Here is an 8752-nt window from a genome sequence, read left to right as displayed (position 1 = left end):
GAGAGAGAAAGGACCCCACTGACCATAAGAGCTTACACTCTACAGTAGAGAGAGGACCCCACTGACCATAAGAGCTTACACTCTACAGGGAAGAGAGAGAGGACCCCACTGACCATAAGAGCTTACTCTCTACAGGAGAGAGAGAGAGGACCCCACTGACCATAAGAGCTCACACTTTACAGGAGAGAGAGAGGACCCCGATGACCATAAGAGCTTACACTCTACAGGAGAGAGAGAGAGGACCCCGCTGACAATTAGAGCTTACAATCTACAGGAGGGAAAGAGGACCCCGCTGACCATAAGAGCTTACACTCTACAAGAGACAGAGAGAGTACCTCTCTGACCATAAAAGCTTACACTCTACAGAAGAGAGATAGACGAACCCACTGACCCTAAGAGCTTACACTCTACAGGAGAGAGAAAGGACCCCACTGACCATAAGAGCTTACAATTTACAGGGGAGAGAGAGAAAGGACCCCACTGACCATAAGAACATACACTCTACAGGAGAGAGAGAGGACCCCGCTGACCATAAGAGCTTACACTCTACAGGGGAGAGAGAGAGGACCCCACTGACCATAAGAGCTTACACTCTACAAGAGAGAGAGAGGACCCCACTGACCATAAGAGCTTACACTCTACAGGAGAGAGAGAACCCCACTGACCATAAGAGCTTACACTCTACAGGAGAGAGAGAGAGGACCCCACTGACCATAAGAGCTTACACTCTACAAGAGAGAGAGAGGACCCCACTGACCATAAGAGCATACACTCTACAGGAGAGAGAGAGGACCCCGCTGACCATAAGAGCTTACACTCTACAGGGGAGAGAGAGAGGACCCCACTGACCACAAGAGCTTACACCCTACAAGAGAGAGAGGACCCCACTGACCATAAGAGCTTACACTCTACAGGAGAGAGAGAACCCCACTGACCATAAGAGGCTTACACTCTACAGGGGAGAGAGAGAGAGAGGACCCCACTGACCATAAGAGCTTACACTCTACAGGAGAGAGAGAGAGGACCCCACTGACCATAAGAGCTCACACTTTACAGGAGAGAGAGAGGACCCCACTGACCATAAGAGCTTACACTCTACAGGAGAGAGAGAGGACCCCGCTGACCATAAGAGCTTACATTCTTCAGGGGAGAGAGAGAGAGGACCCCACTGACCATAAGAGCTTACAATCTACAGGGGAGAGAGAGAGAGGACCCCACTGACCATAAGAGCATACACTCTACAGGAGAGAGAGAGGACCCCGCTGACCATAAGAGCTTACACTCCACAGGGGAGAGAGATAGAGGACCCCACTGACCATAAGAGCTTACACTCTACAAAAGAGAGAGAGGACCCCACTGACCATAAGAGCTTACACCCTGCAAGAGAGAGAGGACCCCACTGACCATAAGAGCTTACACTCTACAGGGTAGAGAGAGAAAGGGCCCCACTGACCATAAGAGCTTATACTCTACAGGAGAGGGAGGACCCCACTGACCGTAAGTGCTTACACTCTACAGGAGAGAGCGAGGACCCCACTGACCTTAAGAGCTTACACTCTACAGGAGAGAGAGAGAGGACCCCACTGACCGTAAGAGCTTACACTCTACAGGAGAAAGCGAGGACCCTACTGATCATAAGAACTCACACTCTACAGGAGATAGAGAACTCGGCTGATCATAAGAGCTTACACTCTACAAGAGAGAGAGTGGATCCCACTGACCATAAAAACTTACATTCTACAGGAGAGAGAGAGGACCCCGCTGACCATAGGAGCTTACACTCTACAGGGGAGAGAGAGAGGATCCCACTGACCATAAGAGCTTACACTCTACAGGAGAGAGAGGACTCCACTGATAATAAGCGCTTACACTCTACAGGAGAGAGAGAGAGGACCCCACTGACCATAAGAGCTTACTCTCTACAGGAGAGGGAGGACCCCACTGACCATAAGAGCTTACACTCTACAGGAGAGAGAGAGGACCCCACTGACCAGAAGAGGCTTACACTCTACATTAGAGAGAGGACCTCACTGACCATAAGAGCTTACACTCTACAGGAGAGAGAGGACCCCAATGACCAAAAGAGATTACACTCTACAGGAGAGGGAGGACCCCACTGACCATAAGAGCTTACACTCTACAGGAGAGAGAGGACCTCATTGACCATAAGAGCTTACACTCTACAGGAGAGAGAGGACCCCACTGACCAAAAGAGCTTACACTCTACAGGAGAAAGAGGATCCCACTGACCATAAGAGCTTACACTCTACAGAAGAGAGAGGACCTCACTGACCATAAGAGCTTACACTCTACAGGAAAGAGCGAGGACCTCACTGACCAAAAGAGCTTACACTCTACAGGAGAAAGAGAACCCCATTGACCATAAGAGCTTACACTCTACAAGAGAGAGAGAACCCCACTGATCATAAGAGCTTACACTCTACAGGAGAGAGAGAGGACCCCACTGACCATAAGAGCTTACACTCTACAGGGGAGAGAGAGAGAGGACCCCACTGACCATAAGAGCTTACACTCTACAGGGGACAGAGAGAGGACCCCGCTGACCATAAGAGCTTACGCTCTACGGGGAAGAGAGAGAGAGGACCCCACTGACCATAAGAGCTTACACTCTACAACAGAGAGAGGACCCCACTGACCATAAGAGCTTACTCTTTACAGTAGAGAGAGGACCCCACTGACCATAAGAGCTTATACTCTACAGAAGAGAGAGAGAGGAACTCACTGACCAAAAGAGCTTTCACTCTACAGGAGAGAGAGGAACTCACTGACCAAAAGAGCTTACACGCTACAAGAGAAAGAGAGGACCCCACTGACCATAAGAGCTTACACTCTACACGACAGAGAAAGGACCCCACTGACCATAAGAGCTTACACTCTACAGTAGAGAGAGGACCACACTGACCATAAGAGCTTACACTCTACAGGGAAGAGAGAGAGGACCCCACTGACCATAAGAGCTTACTCTCTACAGGAGAGAGAGAGAGGACCCCACTGACCATAAGAGCTCACACTTTACAGGAGAGAGAGAGGACCCCGCTGACCATAAGAGCTTACACTCTACAGGAGAAAGAGAGAGGACCCCGCTGACAATTAGAGCTTACACTCTACAGGAGGGAAAGAGGACCCCGCTGACCATAAGAGCTTACACTCTACAAGAGACAGAGAGAGTACCTCTCTGACCATAAAAGCTTACACTCTACAGAAGAGAGAGAGACGAACCCACTGACCCTAAGAGCTTACACTCTACAGGAGAGAGAAAGGACCCCACTGACCATAAGAGCTTACACTCTACAGGGGAGAGAGAGAGAGAACCCCACTGACCATAAGAGCATACACTCTACAGGAGAGAGAGAGGACCCCGCTGACCATAAGAGCTTACACTCTACAGGGGAGAGAGAGAGGACCCCACTGACCATAAGAGCTTACACTCTACAAGAGAGAGAGAGGACCCCACTGACCATAAGAGCTTACACTCTACAGGAGAGAGAGAGAGGACCCCGCTGACAATTAGAGCTTACACTCTACAGGAGGGAAAGAGGACGCCACTGACCATAAGAGCTTACACTCTACAAGAGAGAGAGAGGACCCCACTGACCATAAGAGCATACACTCTACAGGAGAGAGAGAGGACCCCGCTGACCATAAGATCTTACACTCTACAGGGGAGAGAGAGAGGACCCCACTGACCACAAGAGCTTACACCCTACAAGAGAGAGAGGACCCCACTGACCATAAGAGCTTACACTCTACAGGAGAGAGAGAACCCCACTGACCATAAGAGGCTTACACTCTACAGGGGAGAGAGAGAGAGGACCCCACTGACCATAAGAGCTTACACTCTACAGGAGAGTGAGAGAGAGGACCCCACTGACCATAAGAGCTCACACTTTACAGGAGAGAGAGAGGACCCCACTGACCATAAGAGCTTACACTCTACAGGAGAGAGAGAGGACCCCGCTGACCATAAGAGCTTACATTCTACCTGGGAGAGAGAGAGAGGACCCCACTGACCATAAGAGCTTACAATCTACAGGGGAGAGAGAGAGAGGACCCCACTGACCATAAGAGCATACACTCTACAGGAGAGAGAGAGGACCCCCCTGACCATAAGAGCTTACACTCCACAGGGGAGAGAGAGAGAGGACCCCACTGACCATAAGAGCTTACACCCTGCAAGAGAGAGAGGACCCCACTGACCATAAGAGCTTACACTCTACAGGGGAGAGAGAGGAAGGGCCCCACTGACCATAAGAGCTTTTACTCTACAGGAGAGGGAGGACCCCACTGACCGTAAGAGCTTACACTCTACAGGAGAGAGCGAGGACCCCACTGACCATAAGAGCTTACACTCTACAGGAGAGAGAGAGAGGACCCCACTGACCGTAAGAGCTTACACTCTACAGGAGAAAGCGAGGACCCCACTGATCATAAGAACTCACACTCTACAGGAGATAGAGAACTCGACTGATCATAAGAGCTTACACTATACAGGAGAGAGAGAGGACCCCACTGGCTATAAGAGCTTACACTCTACAGGAGAGAGAGAGGATCTGGCTGACCATAAGAGCTTACACTCTACAGGAGAGAGAGGACCCCACTGATCATAAGAGCTTACACTCTACAGGAGAGAGAGAACCCCACTGACCATAAGAGCTTACACTGTACAGGAGAAAGAGAGGACCCCACTGACCATAAGAGTTTACACTCTACAGGAGAGAGAGAGGACCCAGTTGACCATAAAAGCTTACACTCTACAGGAGAGAGAGGACACCACTGACCATAAGAGCTTACACTCTACAGGAGAGAGGACCCCATTGACCATAAAAGCTTATACTCTACAGGAGAGAGAGGACCCCACTGACCATAAGAGCTTACACTCTACAGGAGAGAGAGGACCTCACTGACCATAAGAGCTTACACTCTACAGGAGAGAGAGGACCCCGCTGACCATAAGAGCTTACACTCTACAGGAGAGAGAGGACCCCACTGACCATAAGAGCTTACACTCTACAGGAGAGCGAGGACCCCACTGACAATAAGAGCTTACACTCTACAGGAGAAAGTGAGGACCCCACTGACCATAAGAGCTTACACTCTATAGGAGAGAGAGAGGACCCCGCTGACCATAAGAGCTTACACTCTACAGGAGAGAGAGGACCCCACTGACCATAAGAGCTTACACTCTACAGGAGAGCGAGGACCCCACTGACCATAAGAGCTTACACTCTACAGGAGAGAGAGGATCCCGTTGACCATAAGAGCTTACACTCTACAGGAGAGAGAGAGGACCCCGTTGACCATAAGAGCTTACACTCTACAGGAGAGAGAGAGGACCCCACTGATCATAAGAGCTTACACTCTACAGGATAGAGAGGACCGCACTGACAATAAGAGCTTACACTCTACAGGAGAGAGAGAGGACCCCGCTGACCATAAGAGCTTACACTCTACAGGAGAGAGAGGACCCCACTGACCATAAGAGCTTACACTCTACAGGAGAGAGAGGACCCCACTGATCACAAGCGCTTACACTCTACAGGAGAAAGCGAGGACCCCACTGACCATAAGAGCTTACACTTTACAGGAGAGAAAAGACCCCACTGATCATAAATTGCTTACACTATACAGGAGAGAGAGAGGACCCCACTGGCTATAAGAGCTTACACTCTACAGGAGAGAGAGAGAGAGGATCTGGCTGACCATAAGAGCTTACATTCTACAGGAGAGAGAGGACCTCACTGACCATAAGAGCTTACATTCTACAGGAGAGAGAGGACCCCACTGACCATAAGAGCTTACACTCTACAGGAGAGAGAGAACCCCACTGACCATAAGAGCTTACACTCTACAGGAGAGAGAGGACCTCACTGACCATAAGAGCTTACACTCTACAGGAGAGAGGACCCCACTGACCATAAGAGCTTATACTCTACAGGAGAGAGAGGACCCCTCTGACAATAAGAGCTTACAATCTACAGGAGAAAGAGAGGACCCCACTGACCATAAGAGCTTACACTCTACAGAAGAGAGAGGACCTCACTGACAATAAGAGCTTACACTCTACAGGAGAGAGAGGACCCCACTGACAATAAGAGCTTACACTCTACAGGAGAAAGTGAGGACCCCACTGACCATAAGAGATTACACTCTACAGGAGAGAGAGAGGACCCCACTGACCATAAGAGCTTACACTCTACAGGAGAGAGAGGACCCCACTGACCATAAGAGCTTACACTCTACAGGAGGGAGAGAGGACCCCGATGACCATAAGAGCTTACACTCTACAAGAGAGAGAGAGGACCCCACTGATCATAAGAGCTTACACTCTACAGGAGAGAGAGGACCTCACTGACCATAAGAGCTTACACTCTAGAGGATAGAGAGGACCGCACTGACAATAAGAGCTTACACTCTACAGGAGAAAGTGAGGACCCCACTGACCATAAGAGCTTACACTCTACAGGAGAGAGAGGACCCCACTGACCATAAGAGCTTACACTCTACAGGAGATTGAGGACCCCACTGACCATTAGAGCTTACACTCTATGAGAGAGAGAGAGAGAGTGGATCCCACTGACAATAAAAGCTTACCCTCTACAGGGGAGAGAGAGAGGATCCCACTGACCATAACAGCTTACACTCTACAGGGGAGAGAGAGAGGATCCCACTGACCATAAGAGCTTACACTCTATAGGGGAGAGAGAGAGGATCCCACTGACCATAAGAGCTTACACTCTACAGGAGAGAGAGGACCCCACTGATCATAAGCGTTTACACTCTACAGGAGAGAGAGAGGACCCCACTGACCATAAGAGCTTACACTCTAAAGGAGAGAGAGGACCCCACTGACCATAAGAGGCTTACACTCTACAGGAGAGAGAGGACCTCACTGACCATAAGAGCTTACACTCTACAGGAGAGAGAGGACCCCACTGACCATAAGAGCTTACACTCTACAGGAGAGAGAGAGAGGATCTGGCTGACCATAAGAGCTTACACTCTACAGGAGAGAGAGGACCCCACTGATCATAAGAGCTTTCACTCTACAGGAGAGAGAGAACCCCACTGACCATAAGAGCTTACACTCTACAGGAGAGAGAGGACCTCACTGACCATAAGAGCTTACACTCTACAGGAGAGACGACCCCACTGACCATAAGAGCTTATTCTCTACAGGAGAGAGAGGACCCCTCTGACAATAAGAGCTTACAATCTACAGGAGAAAGAGAGGACCCCACTGACCATAAGAGCTTACACTCTACAGAAGAGAGAGGACCTCACTGACCATAAGAGCATACACTCTACAGGAGAGAGAGGACCCCACTGACAATAAGAGCTTACACTCTACAGGAGAGAGAGAGGACCCCACTGACCATAAGAGCTTACACTCTACAGGAGAGAGAGGACCCCACTGACCATAAGAGCTTACACTCTACAGGAGGGAGAGAGGACCCCGATGACCATAAGAGCTTACACTCTACAGGAGAAAGAGAGGACCCCACTGATCATAAGAGCTTACACTCTACAGGAGAGAGAGGACCTCACTGACCATAAGAGCTTACACTCTACAGGATAGAGAGGACCGCACTGACAATAAGAGCTTACACTCTACAGGAGAAAGTGAGGACCCCACTGACCATAAGAGCTTACACTCTACAGGAGAGAGAGAGGACCCCACTGACCATAAGAGCTTACCCTCTACAGGGGAGATAGAGAGGATCCCACTGACCATAAGAGCTTACACTCTATAGGGGAGAGAGAGAGGATCCCACTGACCATAAGAGCTTACACTCTACAGGAGAGAGAGGACCCCACTGATCATAAGCGCTTACACTCTACAGGAGAGAGAGAGGACCCCACTGACCATAAGAGCTTACACTCTACAGGAGAGAGAGAGGACCCCGCTGACCATAAGAGCTTACACTCTACAGGAGAGAGAGGACCCCACTGATTATAAGAGCTTACACTCTAAAGAAGAGAGAGAGGACCACACTGACCATAAGAGCTTACACTCTACAGGAGAGAGAGAGGACCCCACTGACCATAAGAGCTTACACTCTACAGGAGAAAGAGGACCCCACTGACCATAAGAGCTTACACTCTACAGGAGGGAGAGAGGACCCCGATGACCATAAGAGCTTACACTCTACAGGAGAGAGAGAGGACCCCACTGATCATAAGAGCTTACACTCTACAGGAGAGAGAGGACCTCACTGACCATAAGAGCTTACACTCTACAGGACAGAGAGGACCGCACTGACAATAAGAGCTTACACTCTACAGGAGAAAGTGAGGACCCCACTGACCATAAGAGCTTACACTCTACAGGAGAGAGAGGACCCCACTGACCATAAGAGCTTACACTCTACAGGAGAGTGAGGACCCCACTGACCATTAGAGCTTACACTCTACGAGAGAGAGAGAGAGTGGATCCCACTGACCATAAAAGCTTACCCTCTACAGGGGAGATAGAGAGGATCCCACTGACCATAACAGCTTACACTCTACAGGGGAGAGAGAGAGGATCCCACTGACCATAAGAGCTTACACTCTATAGGGGAGAGAGAGAGGATCCCACTGACCATAAGAGCTTACACTCTACAGGAGAGAGAGGACCCCACTGATCATAAGCGCTTACACTCTACAGGAGAGAGAGAGGACCCCACTGACCATAAGAGCTTACACTCTACAGGAGAGAGAGAGGACCCCGCTGACCATAAGAGCTTACACT

Source organism: Dendrobates tinctorius, unplaced genomic scaffold (genome assembly GCF_039654945.1).
Source record: "Dendrobates tinctorius isolate UK_male_01 unplaced genomic scaffold, ASM3965494v1 ptg000151l, whole genome shotgun sequence".
In the NCBI taxonomy this organism is placed as follows: domain Eukaryota; kingdom Metazoa; phylum Chordata; class Amphibia; order Anura; family Dendrobatidae; genus Dendrobates; species Dendrobates tinctorius.
This window is presented reverse-complemented; position numbering follows the sequence as displayed.